Consider the following 21,671-nt stretch of genomic DNA (forward strand, 5'->3'; position numbering starts at 1 on the left):
AGTATGAAGACGGAGCTTATTGACAAAGCATTGTACAGAAAAGGATTTCATATCGGTTAAACTAATGCTGTATACATGAAGAGCGTCATATCTGTTGCTAAGATATTGGCAGCAGAGACTTCGGTTTTAATTTCAATAAAAAAAATCTCGTTAGATAACATGACGACATTGCGAGTGTTCTTATGTAAGAATTGAATTGTAGATTTATATTTAGTTTTCAAACGTCAGATTTACAAAGGAAATAAGGTTTAACAGTAAAGTTTAGTAATGTATAACGTACTTCTGTGATTGACAGACTGATGACACGAGACAATAGCTTATTATCGATCTTGAGGCGCGAGCAACCACGCACGTTCCCACTCTCGATGGACTCCAAGCGCAAACACGAGCGAAGGTGATTGGACGAGCATCTGAGTCAGTCAAAGTATTGATAATTAGCTCGATTGACTGAAACGTGGTCACGCTGTTGATAAGCGTTCACATACATATAAGCGAGTGTTTCAGTGATTTTGCAAGTAGTACGTTTCTGTGTTTGAATAGATACGGAACGTGACGGAAGGCCGTTCGGGAGTATAAACATTACAACCAGGTATGTTATTCTCAAATCTTTTTTGACATTTTATTTATATATCATATATAACTTTATGTATTCTAATTCACTTCATTTCAATTCCTATTTTTTTAGATAGATATTACAAACACTCGGTGTCACACATATTAGTTCGTCTAATGTTCCAAGATTTATAGCAAAAGGAAGAAAACAAAGAAACTGCTTAGGTAGACCGTCTCGAAAAGGTTTATCGCAGAGTAAATTGTAAACAAGGGGAAATTGATATATTCGGTGTGAGTACAAAAATATTCTGTGAATATTACTTGTAAATATTATCTTTCAATTTTCCTTATGAAAGCTCCGAAACGACGCATGCTCAAATTTAAAGTAGGAAATGATGCACAACCATTTGAGTGTTTTTAAATTATTAAGCTAACACTCTTGCAAATCACCATCATCACGTTCTTACTTTCCTTTTTATTTTCAATTTCCACACATTCATTCCTGCATTAGTTTTTACTGTTTGCAATGTTACTTACCGACATACCTTTTTTTTCAATTTTCACAAATTCATTCCAACATTAATACTGAAACGTTACTTACCAACTTACCGAAAAACCTTTCATTCTGTCTGCACGAATAGCTTGTTTCTTCAATGTTTTATATGTAAAAATTTTGTCTGTATGGAATTCAGTACTATAGAACAGCTATTATTATTTAGTTTATCCTCGCATACAAATCAATGCCTAGTCTTAATTAAAGAAGAATAGCCTATCCGATAAAGAAGTCACTTCAACATTGTATGAGTCATTGTGTAGTTTTTCTCCAATGGTTGCAGAAATACGTCTAGTCACGTTATTTCTGTTTATAGTCGTGTTGATAGGATCAGGCTTGAGGTTTTGTAAATAATATTCGTCAAATTCTTATATATATGATGCAAATGATTTATTGGACCACAATAATATTGTTATTGTAACATTCAAAGAATGTCTTTGTTAAGCAATAAACGGCTTTGATAATGGCGTTATTGCTTAAGTATGGATGTAAAGAAATGTATTGACATTGTCGGAAGTTAGTTGGAGTTATAAGAAAATTCTTTGGCATTGTAAGAAGTTCTTGGATAATGGGCGGGCGGTTGAAGAAAATGTATCACTTCGTAAGATAGTCTGTGTTGTACGATCGGTTGAGGGAAATGTTTTGATAGTGTCATACGTTCTGTGACATGGGGACGGTCGCTTTCTCCTGGTACATGTACTTCAGCTTTCATCCACCACCAAAACCTGGCATGTCCTCGAACGACCAAAGCTGTTACTAGAACGTAAAACACTAACGAACCAAATCTAAATTTTGTAATGTACGGACGATTGAAGAAAACTTTATGACATTGTCATAAGTTTTGTTACTTATGGACGGATAAAGGAAATGAACTGACATTGTCAGAAGTTCTGTAATGTGTAGACGTGTGAAGAAACGTTTCGGTATTGTTCTGTGATTACGGACGGGTGCAGCGAGTTACTGACATTGGCAAGTTATAAGCTATGTAGTGAACATGTGTGGACGGTGTTAGAAAACAACATGAGATCTTTGATAGACAAAGGTGAAAAAATGAATCGCATTGTCACTATTGCTGTGATGTATGAATGGCTGCAGAAAATCTAATGATGTTATCTAATGTCTTTGATACCGGTTGGTTGAACTAAATGTAATAGCAAATCAGAAATTTTTGTAATAATGGGCGGTTGACGAAAATATATTAATAATTCGGAAATATTTTAACGTTTTCAGTTTTTTGATGTTAGGACGTTGTTATTGTATGTGGATTGTTCATCGAAATGTTTTGATATTTTCATAAGTTCTGTGAATAGTAAACGATTGCAGAAAACATACTGACATTGTCAGAAGTCTGTGATGTATAGACGGTTAAATGTATTGACATCGTCATAAGTTCGGGGATGTGGGGACAGCGTAAGGAAATGTTTTGGCATTGTCTATTAGAGGTTCTGTCTCTGTGTACGTTAAAATGGTTTTACACTTCTGTTGCTTAAGCCTTCTAGCTGCCTCTGCTTAGACGTGTTATTAGTCATTACGTTTTAAAGTGGTTTTACTGGCTCTGTCTGCACAGATATTTCTTATATGTCGGCCCTGTCGGGCTGATTCTTCAAGATATGACGTATATCTTCTCGTTTAAGCAATATAATTTCTTCTAGGACTGAAAAAGAACGTTTATGGCCAATCCCTTATAATCCTTACGGACATCAATGTTAATTTATCAGGTTTCATATTTCCTATGCCAGAAATTATTAAACTAAAATCGTCTGGCGAGCACTTACGCCATACGAAAAAGGCCATTTTTTGTCAAAATGTGTGCACGATTTTTTTGCATCAAAAGCCATATGCATTTTAAGTGTACTCAGACGGAAAGGTTTTATTGTGAATAAAGCCGATTTTTATTAAAATAACGACTAAGACCGTTGTATTGCCTTCAGCCATCACACTTGATTGTATTTGAATGTCCTCGTAATGTATCATGGGAGCGCAACGTTTTATTAATTGACAAAATACATCACTTCTTAAACCAATCATATGGTGTTCTCGTCACTACAACGCCGAAACTGGATGAGAAGCTTCTCTGTTTATGATCTCAAATGATTAACACTACATAATCATTACGCATTTAGTTATAACGATCATATTGTTCTTTGGAATAAACACTTTGTTTCCCGTAGCTTTCTCACTAAGTGCTCCTATAGGGAGACACTGACGTTATGACGCCGGCGTGGCTGGGATAACTGTTGAAGAAATTGCTTTTCTCAGCTGCATTTTTCAGTACGGTCAATATATACATGTATACAATTTATAAAGATCTCACGCATCGTCTGTTGTGTGAACGGAAAAATGACAGGCAAAATAACGCTGCTGTTTTCTGTGTGATAAACATAAACTTAAGCTTTTTATCTTGACGTCATGGCACAATAGAGTATGAAATAATAAGTTAAGACTTTTGTGGACTTCATTTATTTATTCTATGATTATTTTTTGTTTCTAAATAGCGAAATGCAGTATCAATTCGCATAAGAGTTCAATTTAAGTTAAGTGTATATTTGTATCTAGACAGAATTGTCACTTTTTTCTTAATTGGCCAATAGCGTTTTTGCGATATCTATAATAAAATAAAATGAAATCTTACGTAATTTATACGCCTATTATAACTAATTCATTTGATCTTCTTCAGTAGCTTCAATGCTCTTTGGCAAATATTGAAAACTTTTTATCCGATCCCCAATTATATAAATGTTGCTCTAAATACTTGCAATGCTTAATATATATTATGTATAGCATGTATTGGTGACATGCTCTTAGCTGTGGAAATCCATGAAGGCCTGGAATCGAGGTCAGCGTGTCTCGGTAGCAATTCTGTAGCAGGAATCAACAAAACGGCTTCCGTGCTTGCCTGGCATTTAGCTTTCAAGATTTGTGTAAATATTGAATGTTACGTTACAATTTGCCATTCGTCGCCCTTGTAACTGTATGCCTCTGAAGTAGATACATAAGCGGCAGATAGAGGAAAGTCAACAAACCTCGAATGGACTCCAGTTAAAGATGTTATGAAACTGTTGAAACATCCGGCTATTGACAAGGTCCAGTAACGGATGTGATGAAACAGACAGAATCTCCGGCCATTGAGAGAGTCATGTATTTATTATGATGTAATACTGAAAACCTCCAGCTATTGATAAAGTCCAGTACATGGAATAATAAAATACTAAAACTTCCAGCTAGTGATAGGTCCAGTACATGGGTTAATAAAATACTAAAAACCTCCAGCTAATGATAAGTCCAGTACTTGGGTTGATAAAATACTAAAACTTCCAGCCATTAATAGAGTCCGTATAATTCCTTTACTAGCATTATTGTTTAATGTATGATTTGCAATGTAAAAGTCCTGACTCGTTAACTCAATTTATTGGGGTTTCTTTTTTTTTACAAATATCAAATTTCGAACAACTATTTTACTGTTAAATACATCGCAATATGCTTCTGATATGGTTACCTTTAGTTAAAACGAGTTTGTACAACTATTTAAGAATAGTGATTATAATAGGTAGCAATGTTTTTAGATATTTTGATACCTTTTACTGTAAGTTGGTGCGTTTTTCGTCACATAAGTGATACTTACCAATGCAAAAATATAAGTTGAAGAGTATCCATTGGCCAGACAGCTTCGAGAAACCAGGGCTCCGATACATTTAGTAGGCTCGACTTCATTCCATAAATGAGGATACAACTGGTGTAATAATTGCTAACGATATAGGCTCGTACCTGTTCTACCGTCATCTATCTGGCGTAAGTCATCTTGTCAGCAATATCTGCGGAAACGGTCGAAACAGCCGGCGTGTTATAAACCGGGATAATTGATTCTTAAATTTCTCGTTACTCTACGTATCAGCAGTGTGTATTCATGTCACCCGGAACTATTAGCCGGGGGCTTTGTCTCCTACAGACCATTACCTAGCATAAAGACTACTTTGAATCCGGGGTAATTTAATATGTCTTATCCTGCATTAACGTACAAGGCTTTCGCATTATCCTTAGTGCGTGATAATATATGTTCTGGGCTCCTCAACTTTGTCTGAAACGTTGCCACTGTATCAATGGGTTTATTGTAACAAGTGGAGTGGTCATTCGTTGAACCTCTTTTACTTCGGTGTGTATCAGCACTTTATTCCTCTGTTATTAATTACAGGATGTCCTTACTTACAATTATCGATACCTTTTATAGCTATTACAGCTTTAATGAAGTTCCCCTGATCGTTATTGAGTATTATAAAAACACATATCATAATTGACTCATATAGATAAATACAACTTTGTATAACTGTGATATTGATTATATGTCTGGATTAGCATTCCGCGCCGGTTGAAAACGTGTATGTATTTCACAAGAAATTAACACTTCAGTAAAGAGTAGTAGGGCTGCAACGATATATCGTTCTTGTGTATCATATCGAATTCTTTTGTTTGCCTGTATTGCGATGCAGAACTGAAATTTTCGATCAGTTTTTATCAATCTCTACAAAAGTGAACTTATTTGTTTAATCCTTCAGTAAAGATGTAAGTCCAATGTGGAGCCATAACGAAAAATACTAAAAAATATACAAAAATATATTTTGATAGTATTTACTGTTGAAGTCTATGATAAAACTTCATAAAAGCATGCATTGAATCAATCTGAAGTTGACCATTTCAGCAGATGTTTGTATCGTGATAAGTATTTTATTTTGAGGTATGCTTATCGTTGCAGCCCTAGTAAAGAATGACGTTTCTAACAGCAACTGGTTTACGAGTATCGCGTTGGTTGCTTGAAAGAATAAGTTAATAAAACGCAACCTCTTGTTAAGAGGCATCTGGTCGTAACGCTAAGCAATACGCTCAAGTCATATAAAGGTATACGAACAAAAGAATAAAATGTCTTTTTATAGCAGAGGCACTCCTTGATATAAAATTGTATCTCTGTAAGCCCTCCATTATTAAACACATAAGCACGCTCTCTTTCGAAATGAAGTGGCGTACAAGCCCTCAATCTTATTTAGTTATCCCTATTTGAGCATTTAGGCTATCTTGGGGAAACTAGCGCATGAATTGCTGATGCAGATATTTTTTACGAAAAAAAACCCCGACCACACGTATATACTAGCTTTTGGCATAACTCGATCAACTAAAGATGTATTATAACATATATGTATAAAACTTGATACAATGAATACAAAGACGTGTACCTGTGGACAAAATCTCTCACTGCTCTTAGAAACCTTCAGGAAAAGCGACATGCTTTGTTAATGTGTCTGCATCCTTTGGCTTTTTCTATATATGTATTCATACCCAAGGACACCTGACGATTGTGTTTCAACTCCGTTACGTAATTTAATTTTTGCCCGTCTAAGTGCACGTAATAAGATATAATTCTTGCATACGCCCAGCAGTAAATCATATATATGTCACGCAAAATATTGATTCCTTTTCTAATTCCCATGCTTCTCAATGTATAGGGCCGCGATCGATACTATAAACTAAACATTCGTATATGCCACTTAATATTCTAAAACCATGAGATCAGCGAAAGAAATAGCCAAATAAGTGCACTGTATATTTCAAATTATCATTGCTACCTGTCGACTGTGTGTGTTGTCACCCGCTGAAATCAGAAAGGGAAATATATTCCATCATTGCTCTCACGCATGACATGCAGATGAGAAGCATTATAGACAAAGCAAAAAGACAACACGCAAAACAAACACTGAATTAAAGGTCTGTGTTGCATTTTTGGCTTTATTTATTTTTAGAGAAAACATAAAATAACTATAACCACTTTCAAATGATTTTTGAATATACGCGATCGCACAACCCTGTTACGTATAAGGTACTTCATATATCGAGCTAAGCCTACTGCGATTTGATCTATTTCTATAATCCATTTCTGATTTATGAGTTGAGTTTCTTTCCAGCTCAGTTCTGTCGAGTCTATGTTTTATATAACGTTGACTCTGTCAAAACTAGATTTAAGTCAGGTGAGGTTCTTTCAAGTCTATACCTTTATTTGAGCGGTTTGACAGATTAAGGTTGATGGAAGCTAAGTGCAAAGTTTATCACTATCAGGCTCTCACTGATAAGTATGCTTTTCCCTCCATATGAAGGATTAAATCCTGTTTTGTTGACGCTATGGCGTATTATCCTCAATGTGTCTTGAGAAAAATTCAATATGAACTGCACCGCAGTTTTGTCTCAAGACCCATTGAGGTTTATACCCCATAAACCTCAACAAGACATGATTCTATCCTTATATTTACATTCAGTGCGATATTGATATTTTTTTCCTAAAATATCGGTCTGGTGCAAGTCTAACACCCCGAAAGGTACCGAAGCTAATGACGTCATCACTCACTGTAAGATGTTGTCCCGTTAAGATAAATACATTGTTTGCATTGATAACAACGAAAAAACAATTTAGGATGTAAAAAAAAAATGAAAATGAAAACAATGTATTAATAGAACTACTTCCCACACTCAGCTAAATAACAGATTAAAACGCTTATTGGAAAGTTCATTGAAAAAAAACCTTTAAAATAGTTATATAGGTATATTGAATCCAAATTCAGGAAATGTAAATTTGTGAATATTTCCTTTGTTCATTTCTTGTCCTATTGCTATCGATTTTGAAAGTTAATGACGAATTTGTTGATTTTCAGGTTTTCTTAAATCCAGGTTGTTTGTAGTTTTGTACCTATATTAGGTACTGCAAAATCTTGCTTATATTTCGGCGATTCAGTTAACTGATTCATGTTCATATCAGCACAAAAATTCTTCTTGTAGTGTTGATTTTAGAACTTTTACATTGTAGCGGGAATTTTAATATAATAAACTTAAAATGAGACACGGTTTCTCTAATTTAAGATAATCATTGTCCCTGTAATATTACTCTGATGCTCGCTTCTATTACATGTAAGTTGTATTAGGTAAACACAATGCGTATTAATGCAAGAACAAAGAGGGTAATAATTGCTGTACTCCTGTGTTAATACATACACACATTCACACACGTTGAAAAAATGAAATTCATTCCAGCATCATCATCATCATCATCATCATCATCATCAACAGCATCACTATAATCATTATTCCATCATCAGCATCACTAGTGTTCCATATATCAATTCATCATCATCCATATATCATCATCATCCGTACATCATCATCTTCATCATCTCATCATCACTATGGTTAATAGATAGGATAAAGCACTGATAGTTAATTACGAAAAACGTACAACGATAAATATATGCTTTATATTGCATTACTTTTATTAGGTAATATGTCAAGGTACAATATTTGTACATGAACCGAAGTAATGATGTTAAAATATGACGTCTGGAAAAAGCTATATGAAAAGCTGCAAAGACAATAACCAGTAAACTATTGCTTTCTCCAGGAATTATTTTTCCCGTGGAGTTGCAGTTTGTGGGTACGCCAATTTCCAGTTCATTGGAGAGGAATATTTTGGAAAACTGCAAGATGGTGACCGTCATTGAACATTGTAGAGTTGCAATTTTTTTTAGTGGATATTAAAGAAATCGTCTTTATTATATAATCGTAGATATAGAAATTCTCCATCGTATTTTACAAATTGTGATGTAATTCCCAAATAAGAAACATCTCTCCAAATCAATTTCATTTTAGAGAGCTTTATAGCAGTCATTATTTAAACTCATATGATAAATATATTTGGTGCACAAATATTCATCACAAATATAACAGCAATTGATTCAAAATATAAAGCGGGAAAAATAGGCACAGTATTTGACAAAAGTTTGACGGACTTCGTTCTGTATAAGTTTGGCTCTCGGTCCTTAACTAGTCCTTCCAGATCCAATAAAATAGAGGTACGATACAGTTAGAGCCATATACTATATAAGCTTTGCATTGGTGTAGGTGTTGTTGTTTATTTGGTTTTATTTGTACTGATTTAAACACGCCCGTCATTGGCAGTAGCGGTGAATGTAGGGAGTGGAGAAGATTAAACATCTAAAATGCCTCAGACTCATTTAAAATGGATTGATATCCCTTTATTTCTATTCTCGAACTTAACTGATATAAAGTACTTTCGAACAAAAAAACATATACGATATAAAAAGCATTAACGATAGCAAGCAATGGATATTATGTACTTAAGCAGCATCATCGCCAATATAACATACAAATGTACACCTGTTGCCATTGTAATCATACCCATTGACAGGGAGACGTATGTGCTTGACACAATTTCAAATGTCACAAATACTTTTCAATCATCTGGTATATAAGACATGACACGAGTTGAACCCGGCATTGTCAATCTAACAGACACTTTTGGCATGTATACTACTGGGTTATATATATATATAAGTCACGGCCTGAAGGACATGTCCAGAACTAAATCACGTGCTGTCTTTACCAGACGTCGAAATGTAAGCTGAGAAGATTGCGGGTGTCAATTGCAAATATAATGTCACGCTGTCTTGTAATTGCATTAGGTTGCTTTATAATTTAGTTGATGAGTGCAGTGTAAAACTATATTTCGTTTGTGCAGGAATTACGACTTTGAGTTCTCATTTTGTCGTTATGGGATGACGCTTTGGTATATTTTGTCCTATGGTGTTGAAGCAGTATGTAATTAATGTTATCTTGTTGTTGCCACTGTGATATATATTGTCATTAAGGGATAACGCTTTGGTATGTTTGGTCGGTGTGTTTTGACCCTGAGCTACAATTTGTTGTCGTTTGTTGATATAGTGGTATCTTAGCGTAATTAAAACTAATTACTATTCAATACATCTGTCTCATGAGATCATCATTTGGCGAATGCTCAAATAATATTCATCTGATTATTTTATTGTTCACATAAAGACTTTCCAAAAAAGCACAAACAAATTTGAAAAAAATGCTTCAAAAATCCCAATCTACATATGTATTTTTAGAAAATCATTCATATAACGTCAGTTAAGCTACGCACATAAAACTGAATACTGAGCCCCAAAAGTATTGATATTTCATCTTAATATATATGGATATTTTGTATGACTCGGCGAGAAAGAGATAACTTGGGGCATAGCTCAAAAAGCCTGCTAAATACAATGTCAAATAATTATGAAAAGGCAATGGTATAAATTGAAATATAATATTTCTAATGTAAACATTGTTCTATAAAACCTTGGTGGAAATATGATATAAATGTTTTGTTCATAAGTCATACAGAATTGAATAACGCAGAATAACAAATACCTTTGTTTTGTGTATGCAACTTACTATTATGCAATCGCGTTATAATATAATACAAATGTTTTGTTCATCAATCGTAATATTTTTTATACAAATGTAGTACGCTATGATGCAATAGTTTTTATTCGTTAATACTCAGTAAAATGATACAGATGTTTTGATTATTAGTTTGGTAGATAAAAATATCCTTTTTTTCGCATAATAAAGGGAGGGGTAATGACCATGATATTACGGATATAGTATTTTATTTCATTGCATCTTTGCTACAAGATATCCGCATAAGGTCCACATCTTGTACTTCTGGTAGCATTTATTGATAAATTACACAAATCGTAATTAAACATCTCCAACGCCGCTGTTTGTTGTAATTATTATTGCTCAGGGCACTGAAAGGTCACCACAGTTTATTCTCGCTAATAATTCATATTGTCAATAACATGTTTTTGTGTCAAAGTGAGTTGATCACTGAAAATTGACAGTGGAAGAATAGGACGTAATTACAGCCAATAATCCTCTAGTTAATCAACAGTCCAAAGGTCTGATACCTAATAACAATCAAATTGCTCTTAAGAAGAAGTATGTGTATTGCATTTTTGTTCAATCACAAACAGCAACAACCACATACATCATTAAAAATAAAAGAACATACTGTGCTATTTTACTCTTTAATAGAACGATAAGCTACACAAAACATGAGTTCATTCAGGGATCCTAACATACGGCTATGGTTACGAACACTCAGTCAGATAAATCCTTCCCTAACACGCGGACAGCTTTACTTAACACGGCGGCAGGCTATAGAAGACAGCCAGTGTCAAAAGGTCATTGTGGGTGACTTTGTAAGAGATAGTCCGGTGGGGGCCAGGTCCTTTGTTAAGTACACCGAGTGTGTTATGGACCCGAACTGAGTGTAAGTGACCCCGCACAAAGTAGAAGTTTACGTAAGGATATTGTTTATCTATTTTTCTTATATATCATTGTATAGCACACTTTTATCCAAGAATTACACCAGAACACAACTACAAACATCATATTTATCACGAATAATTTCGGTTAAAAACATTTCTTCTTCAAAATAGTACAACTGTGTTCCAATTAAGGTTTAATAAACGTGTTTTTCTCATTTCAGATCAGTCAGAACACTAATTCAAATCAACATGTTGAGCATACAGAGTGTAATATCTAGTTTGGCTATTGGCGTAATCCTGGTGAGCATCGTCTGCCAAGCCTTTCCCGGAGAAGAATACTACAGGAACTTAGGACCAGAAAATACAGATTCCACATTGTCTGTGTGTGACCGCTGTTATCTTTACGTTGACAAACAAGCTTGTCAGCTCTGTGACCTACGAACGGAAGATTTAGAGGAAAGCGAAGTGCCCAGAGTGCCGGCAAGTGTGTACCAGGGCATGAACAAAAGAGCTGGATATGTCCGCCATACTCGTCTTTTCCCCTGTCAGTGCTGCGCCATATCTAGGAACTTCCATACCAACTGTTGCTCGAGATGCGCCGCATACAACGGGAAGTAAATACAAGTACTTGTTATTTCTGACCGGAAGTAGCATGTCCATTGGGAGAAACGTATGGCGGTGCCCTTGATCAAAAGACCTAGGACTATGAAAATGCAATTTTGTCCTGCTGTTGTGAGTGTTGTCTACCATCAGAGCAAAAAAAGAGTAACGTCTATTAAGGAGGGTATGGTAGTGAGAAAGGGTTATTTTATAATTATAATTCCCTTATTTTTTTATTATAATTCCCTTATTTCATAATTATAATTCCCCTATTTTATTAAAAGAACAATTTCTAACCCCTATGATGTGTGTTTGTTAACATATGTTTGAGATCAGAGAAATTCCTAATAACTTCGTCTTATCTGACATCCTCGTGGTGTTAGGAGAATGTATCATTTTTAGTTTGAAGACACTAACAGATATATTTGAATATTGAAATTTGTATTTCCTTCTGTTTTGTTAACATTTCTTTCACTTGCTTTTACATTTCCATAACTAATGTCGTTCTAAAGGAATGCTTTGTTTTTACAACAGAAAATTGTCTGTTCTCGAAATCGTTCTTCTACGGTTAGGACAGGGATGATATAGCTAAAGCTTGCTAATTGACGTAATACGTCTTTATTTTAAACGATAATTCTTTAAAAAAAATACTAAACACAAAAAAAAGTCATATTGTTGAGAAATGCTTATCGATCGTTATTAAACTTTAACGTCAAAGGTTCCTTGTATAACACATAGTAAAATTGTGTCATTTGTTTCTCCTATATTCTAGTTGAAATTGTCTATTTTCTGAACCAAACATTATTGTTTGGTCATAATCATTTAGATATAAATATCTTCTTGAATCACAGATCTCATTAAAAGAAGCTTTAGACGAACAAAACCGGAGAAAAACTGCCAAATAGTTTCCACAAACATCCCTGCCCTTCGAGAAATAGAGGCTCTCAACATGTGGTGGATATTTATATGGAGTTTGTTGAAAAAACAATGTATTTAGACAAATGTTTTTCAAGTGTTTCTTTTAATGCAATTATTAACTTATGAAAGTTAGATTATTGTAACCAGCCATCGAAGGTTTTGTGGCTTTTTTTCTCCCATAGCGTTCATATATATCTGGAAAACCATTAGTTCCTCTCCAAAATACATGATTTCTGTTGCCAATCTCGGAACAGCTGCCTTGAATTATGAAGTTACATGGAAAACATAGTTACGTGACGTTGATACACTGATTTGCCGTCGGGGTTGTTACCAACACGTAGAAAACATTTAAATATTTTCAAACGCCTTGCATTTTTAGTCAATGCTTCTTCAGTGAAGAAACACAAAGTGGTAATGAAAGAAACGTTGAATTGTTACTATGACCATTCCTGTTTTTCACTGTACAATTGGCGATATCATTGTAACGTTACGTATATATCACGTTTCTCAACATTTGTGAAAAATATGGCTTTCCTCAAATAGCTAAAACAGTGATACGTGTTTTAAAAAGACAATAATTTGCTTACATAAATACACTAAATAGCACATTTTTGAAAACCAGACGTATATGCATTGAAATGAATACATTTTGTGTATTATAATATACATTTTTCGTGTATCATAATTGCACATTCTTTGGTATTTACATTATACACTTTTGTGAATAATGATATAGCTTAATTTGTTCAAGTTTTAGAATTTCATTTTGTGATTATTGAATTTGTATTGTTCAAATGTATAGTTCATTGTTTAGTATTTAAATGTGTGATTTGAATTAAATTATTTTCATATTTAATTTTGTTGTTACTTATATGTGAATATTCATATTATTCAGAACATCAACTGTGCTTCTTGCGAAATGAAGCGAGTTGGTCCTATACTTCTCGAGCCTTTACGCATGCATATGACCGGTATTGGAAATAGGACGTGAAAACAGCATTCTCATCAGATGAATATTCTCCGAAGCACAGGATTTTTCTTATAGATTATGTAATTAAAGCTCATCTTCAATGTTGCTTTTGCCTTTGCATTATTTTTTTATTTAGAACGTCTGTAACTCAACGTTTAGCAAGCCTCGAAAAAAATTAATTTAAAGCCAAAATTAAACAAATGAATTCAGATACCGAATATATTTAAACTTTTCCTTAGTTATTAAATGGTAAACTGAGATGTTAATTCGGTCTATGATAAGACAGTAAGACCGATGTCATCATAAAAATAGTTTATACCGGAATTATGGCATGTCATTCTTTGTTGCGGCTTCATCGAGTGCTACGAAATGATGACATGTTATCCAAAGTTTATCTGTTTTAAGAGTAAATAAGACAAATTGTTTTTCCAATTTTGTGGCCCCTAGCATCACCGATGAGTCCTAGAAGGACGAATCAGATGTATGATGAAGTGTTATTCATTTTTGGCATTCTATGACTCATCGGTAAGGACGAAGCAGATCTATGATGAAGTGTTATTCATTTTTGACATTATGTATCTAATCCCAAAATTTGAACGTGCAATCACATGTTTATATATATATAAGTGTGTGTAACGTTCATCTTCCAAGATGGCAGACTATGATGATGGAATATTTAGTTCCCGAGGTTTCTACAACCTTGCTGGCCTCAGTTATCTCTGCTGAGGAAAGGCGCGGATGATTAAGATATACACACTTTACAGATTATCGAATTTGAAATTGACAAGTACTCCTCAATATTTTTATTTTCATAAGTACTGGGGTTTTAATCACCTGCCCCTCTGTTTCAACAATTTATAGCTCTATATCTATTTAATGCGAAGGTTTCCTCTTCTTTTACAAGCTTTTGAGAAACATACATTTACTCAACATGGTTGTGGCTATGTGAAACCACAAAAAGTCATGGTACATTCAACAATTAGTCTACTGCAATTTGCATATGTTTTACCTTTTATTTTGATTCTTCTGGTTTCATTGTTATTTTTGTGTCGAATTCGTGTTCCATTTGCGTTTTTTGTTGACGCTATGGTATATTTTCCCGGTTTATTAAGGTTATGGTACGTGTTGTCATTGTCTGTTGACACTATGGTATATTTTCCCGGTTTATTAAGGTTATGGTACGTGTTTTCCTTGTCTGTTGACGCTATGGTATATTTTCCCGGTTTATTAAGGTTATGGTACGTGTTGTCATTGTCTGTTGACACTATGGTATATTTTCCCGGTTTATTAAGGGTATGGTACGTGTTGTCCTTGTCTGTTGACGCTATGGTATATTTCCCCGGTTTATTAAGGTTATGGTACGTGTTGTCCTTGTCTGTTGACACTATGGTATATTTTCCCGGTTTATTAAGGTTATGGTACGTGTTGTCCTTGTCTGTTGACGCTATGGTATATTTTTCCGGTTTGTTATGGTTATGGTACGTGTTGTCCTTGTCTGTTGACACTATGGTATAGTTTCCCCGTTCATTAAGGTTATGGTACGTGTACGTGTTGTCCTTGTCTGTTTACGTTGTGGTATAATTCGCCTTTTTTGATGAAGTCCTTGTGTGTTGATGTTGTAGTATATTTTTTGTCTTTTTTTTCCTGTAGACGCGACGGTATATGTTGACATTATTTATTAAAGTTATTGCCTTTTTTGTCGTTATGTACAGATGATATCTTATACTTTGTTCTTTTGGGGTGGTGTCGTGGTACATATTTTGCTGTCTTTTCAGTCGACGTTACATTCTGTTTTATGATCGCTGTAATACGATATCAACGATACGATTGATAACAGAGCTTAATCAAAAAAAAGTATGTGGGAGTTTTTCATCTAGTTTAAAGCCAATCTGAACATGAATTTCCCCAGTTAAAACCGCACCCATACCTAAACATGTATAGCAAAAGATATACCGATATGTCTACAGCTATGACGTAAAAGTAAATCATCACGTTGTATCAAACGTACCAAAATGTATGCTGCAAATTGTAAATCATTTAATGATTATTTACATATGGAATGATAACGTAACGTTTTCACGTTTGTACTGTTTTGATTCACGTCGTTGTCACTTATGTTCCAAATTGAGTTTGACGTTACACGTGGTCCCTTTTGATATCTTGCCAAATCTATATTGGTGAATCGCAACTACTGAGTTTGCATATTTTGGGTACTCATTGGACAGTGTTGACAACTTTATTGTTGCTTAGCTGTTAAACAATTTCCTCTGGTGTCGTTATGTTCTTTGAACCTAGTGCTGAACATTCCTGCTGTATCCCCGATTGTATACAATTTGTGCTTCAGTCATTGTTTTGGATAATGTACCCTAGCCAGAACGTGTTTTCCTTAATTAGGTGAAGGGTCTTTAGATGACCTGCTATATTGCCTTTAGAAGTACATTTCTTTGATATATATCCTGTCAATCATTTCTCAGTATTTTCCATCTTGCGACCAAACATAGCACATGCCACATAACTGTGAACACTTTGAAGTTAAGGTCAAATTCTTTACAGGTACTCCAGGTTAAAAGCTTGTGTCTTTTGATGTATCCTCTTTACCAACAGCCCAGTGCCTGTAGCGATTCATTGGGTTGGGAGGAAGTTAGAACTGCATGAGTCCTGACAGATCAATTATATTACTGTATATTTAAGCATTGAACTATTTTTGTATGGTATTTATGATCTATTTGAATGACACAGCTTTGCAAGCAAACAACATAATCCACTAGCAGTTCAATACTTATATTTACGTTTTCTCTGCCTCTTATGTTCTTTTTTAACTTATAATTTATATTTAAAATTACAAATGCCCGCCTTATCGACAGTCCACACAATTTCGTTCAATAGTTTGAACAGCGTATTGTCGCGTGCTGATTGGCAAACAAAGTAGTACTTTGAAATTTTAACAACCATTTCAAGTTTATTCCACAATACAGTATCAATACAATTGCGTATGATATGTATATAGGGTGATTTAAGTTTATCAATAGAACTCTGAGCTGAAAGTTAGATTTTAAATTGTTTCGATTTTCTCCCGGAACAAATTTCGCGCATGGACAAATACAGTGAACAACGTAAATCCGTCCTTTCCCTACACGAGGGAGTTATTTTTGGAGGTTTATTCGAACTTTTCTCTTTGCTCATTTTGTGAAGAATCCAGGCGTGAATTTATTTGTTGATTGTATGGGGACCTGACAACAGTCGGTAGATTCTATAACAGCCTTGTTATTTGACCTGTCGTCAGAATTAAACTGAGGAACCGTAGATGCGAGACGCGTGATAAAAGTGTTTTTTATTTTATTTTTTATTTTGCACATAAATTTACAATGCCATTATCAAATCTCACAATGCCCAGCGATATTTCAGCAGCCGTCATGTTTATTTATATTGGATATTGTAGTTCCGGTCAGTGTTGTATTAATACGCTAAGAATTGTGTCTCGTGCTGCATGGTAATTAAAGTCCCATCAACGACACTGCTTTCAAAGAGGCTATATAGTGACAATGCCATGCAAATGTAAATATATACATATAATGTTATCAATTTCCTACACGGGCCAACCTGTTTCACCTACAGGGGCTCATTCTACCAGCTGATTATTGTTGTGATATAGTTAGTTATTATTTTCCATCTTTTCAAAACTTCCAGAAAACGGTTGCTTGGTTTTCATGGTTTTCTATCTCGATTAAGCTAGTGTTCAATTTGTATTTAAACATAAGATTCACCAATGTTTTTGAATTTTTTTTCTTCAATTTGAAAATCAACTATAGATAACTTGATAACCAGGAATTAAATGTTTGAGGCCTAAATATTCAGAACAATATTCATAATTTGAAACTATATGATTCCTGTTTCCAATCTGAGAAACAATTGATCATGAACCATGATGACATAATGAAAGACGACGGCGCAAATCATCATAACGTAACGTCATAATCAAAAGATTGGTTAATGAAATCACGACCAACGATTCTAACCACCGTCTTTTGTGAGAATCAAAACCTACTTTTCACAAACACTAGTAACATCGGCTGTTAACAAAGAGAAGGAGTCCGATTGATGTTGAAGGATGACAATAACAACATGTACCAACTCTTGGTTTTTCAAACTCCTCGTTGACCTTACCTGAAGAAAATGAATATTCGGAGAATGTCACCAGAGTTTCTTACATATCTTACTCATTTCAGAGTAACTCACATTAGTTCTAAAAACAAAACAAATCTATATTTATACCTAAGCTCCAAACACCACCAGATCGCAGTGTAGCGACTATGGAAAATATAACATAATTGAGACAACAAAACCGTTATAAGCCAGTTTAAAGAAAGATGGAAAAGTTCGCTTAATATCTAGTTAGATTGACGAGTCATTAAAGCAAATATTTGAAATGTGATTTTTGAGAAATTATTTAAAAACAAAAACGAAATTCAAATATTTTTTGGTGTTTGTTGTCTAAAGATAATGTCTTAAAATCGTTATAAATTCATTTTAAGTTTTGAATTTCGATCTTTTTGAAAAAAAGTACATGATGTTTAATTGTTTGCGATAAGTTCACGTTGAGCTAATTAGGGCTTTAACAACTGGAGTGCATTCATAACAGTAGTAGTAAAACATATTGATTACAATAAAAAATGGGCGCACAAAAGACCAAACTAGTGATAAAGAAAGATAACACTTCAAGAAGAGGAATGCACGAGGTCATTGGAATCCAGTGCTTAGCCCAAATCCATAACAGAGACTGTGCTAATGAGCCCCAAGCGACCTACCAGAAATTTATCAAGTAAGGACAACCATCGTTTGTCACGTGACGAATGCTAGTGAATACCATTAAAGACATCGTGATTGGCTTGGTTTCGTTTCACTTAGATGGACGTTCCTTCAAAAGTTAAGGTCATTTAAAGACGTGCCTTAATGTGTGTAATGAACCACGGTATGTGTGTGCTGGAGGTAGGAGTGTGTTGATTTATATGCCTCCTTGCGATAGCACGTATATAATGCCGACTGTAGAGTGCTACCTCCTTCAGATACCATGTCGAAGGTACCCAGCACAGAATTCGATCCGGGCATATTATGTTGACAACCAGTTGTTGCGATTACCTGAAACGCTGAACGTTAAGCAGAGAATAACCATTACCATTCCAAAGACTTCGATATGTCCCGGCCTAGGGACTGAACCACATGGCCGAACGTTCAACACCAGGACAACAAGTGAGGTCACTAGAAATCAATCACGATTGTAAGGAAATAGAGAGATAATAAATAGGTCCGTAATATTGCAACATTAAACATCTACATCTGATAGACATGCTATTGCCAATATGAACTCATAGGATGAAGGACTAACATGATAACTGATTTATAAATTCTAAAACAAATACCTTAAAACTTACATAAGAGTCTCTGTTGTGCATTCTTAAATTGACGATGGTCAAGAAATACTGTAACAGTTTTCAGAATATTCTTAATGATATGTTAAAGAGGATTTTAAATGCGTTTCTATTTCATATAGGATATACGTAATGAGTCTAAATTTTTGAATGACATATGGAATAGACTAAATAGGATATATACTATAAATATAAATATTTAAGTAGTATTTTGATTTAAGCGCTCTTTAGCACTTTAAACATTGAGCTAAATTATGAAATGACTGTCATTTAAGTTCCTACATGAAGCTTTCCAATGCATATTGTATGGTGAGTCAATTAATCAATGAGTTTATTTGTTAAAATGTGTTAAAGCAATAAAAATTGAATACCCTTAAATAAGTCTGTTTACAGTTAATATACATCTATTGATAGCATCCATTGTAAATCATTTCAATCGAGATTGAATTTGTATTACTTTTTTCGTTTGTGTGAGTTTATTTATGGAAATGCCTAAGTAATGTTTTATTTTAAAAACAAAAACATAATTATAAGGATTCATCGAAGCATTATAACAGAAATACAATAAACAGTTTTCAATTATATTCAACAACTACAACGTAGAGATTCGATATATCTGGAATGTCGATTAATACAAAACATCAAAACAAATAACAATGCGGCGTCGTCATGATATATAATGAATATCAAACCTAACGCACATAGACAAGAAGGAAAAACCGAAACCAATTAGTAACAACGTAATCGATCAAGATATGTGGCCCTTCGTGTAATCTAGAGGTTGTTCACAGGATTTCACGTTTATGTTTCATACAGATGTTACTCCATCATGACGTAGTTATAAAAATGCTTTTATAATTATTTATTACACAAATACTCTTTTTCAATAACAGCCAATAGCTTAAAAACAAATATTAATCCAATACAGTAGGAATTCCATTTGACATAAAATCCATTAAACTTAATATTAATCTTGTACAATGGTACCTCCAATATATTACGGCTGACAACTCGATCAACTAGCTGCCTTATAAATATTGCATTAGAAGAAATATCTGACAGTTTTGAATCAAAACACAATTGTCTTAAACACGAAATTACTTAAATATTTTAAAGTTGTCATTAGTGATTAGCTTTTATGCAAATGTTGCATTGATCAAATATTGAACAACTTCACATGTGCTGGTGTATTTTAATAAACAAAACTTGGAGACAGTGAATAAATGACAGGAAATACTGTAAATATGGGTTGTCAACGGAACGCCATTGTACATTTAGCTGCTTTGCAACACAAGCACAATCGATAGGGTAATTAATGAGTATTCACTAAATAGTCTATTAATAAACAATTGAACGACAAGGGTTTCTTGGAAATTGATTTTGTTTTCTCCGGAATGACTAAGGCTTAGATAAATGATTCCTTCAATGGAACCTATACTTTACGGGACTTTTTAAGAGGAAATAGTTAAAGTGAACAAATCAAATTAACAACAATGGTTTGAGAGTTAAAATTAGCGGGGCTAGACCGGGACTCGAACCCTGGACCTCAGATTGGTATTGTGTCTCTCTAACCAGCTGTGCGTCCTAATCAACGGAACTGTGCTACAAAATTATCAAAAAACGGAATAAGGGGCGGTTCCTGTAACGAAAACTACAAAAAAAATGTTTCCTTGCCGGGATTATTTGGAGGACTGACAATGCATTATCAGTTACAGTGTTGTGTATTGCCGATATAATTTCAATGTACAAAGCTTTATCCAGGTGCATATTTTATACAAACTTTGCATATTTAATACAAACGTAGATAATACAACAATGATTTTTTTATCAATTAATTCTCTTTAATACACAACCTTACGACTTCAAGATGGATTCTTCGCTGTAAATAGCCTTCTGCCACCAGTCTGCCGAAGAGAGATGCGTTAACATTAGCGGATAATACATGTATCAGTAATAACCAGCTTTCTGTAATGTATTTTGTGATGTTGTATTGTTTCTTGGTGACTGTTAATCTCTGTGGTGTACGCAATTGTCTTGATAAAAGGGTGATTTGATAAATTTGACAAATGCTCTTGTCCGCACTCTCAAAATAACTCCTTTGCTTTTTTATGAAGTAGTAAAGAATTATCCTGTTTAAATTAACTTCCAAAGTATATTTCGATCACTACAATGTAATAGAAATTCGGCATGGTGTGCGAATGAAGATATTCAGAACACAGTGCTATTGGAATTTACACCTTTTTCAACAGTGGATTGTAAGTTATATTTGCTAGTCGTTCAATACGAAATGTTGTACAGATATGACATGCATACAACATTCTAAAGCGCATAAAAATATAATGTGAAAAAGTGTATTTAAGTGACGTTAAGATGGCATGTTTATCGCCTTGAGATATATGTACATGCAAAGGTGATACAAATAATCAAACGTAAACAACTGTTGTTTGATATGATGTTGATCATTTGTGATAAATCTATCGTGTATCATT

At 34.2% G+C, this 21,671-nt stretch overlaps 1 long non-coding RNA gene across 1 annotated transcript; it reads left to right on the top strand.

Annotated features, from left to right (window-relative positions):
• Positions 1-482: 482 nt before the first annotated feature.
• On the top strand, positions 483-13,642 carry LOC110467044. Its single transcript, XR_002464796.1, has 2 exons — positions 483-589; positions 11,490-13,642. It is a non-coding gene; the product is annotated as an uncharacterized LOC110467044 (long non-coding RNA).
• The last annotated feature ends 8,029 nt before the right edge of the window (positions 13,643-21,671 follow it).

The sequence above is a fragment of the Mizuhopecten yessoensis genome, unplaced genomic scaffold (genome assembly GCF_002113885.1).
Source record: "Mizuhopecten yessoensis strain PY_sf001 unplaced genomic scaffold, ASM211388v2 scaffold11155, whole genome shotgun sequence".
Taxonomy (NCBI): Eukaryota; Metazoa; Mollusca; class Bivalvia; order Pectinida; family Pectinidae; genus Mizuhopecten; species Mizuhopecten yessoensis.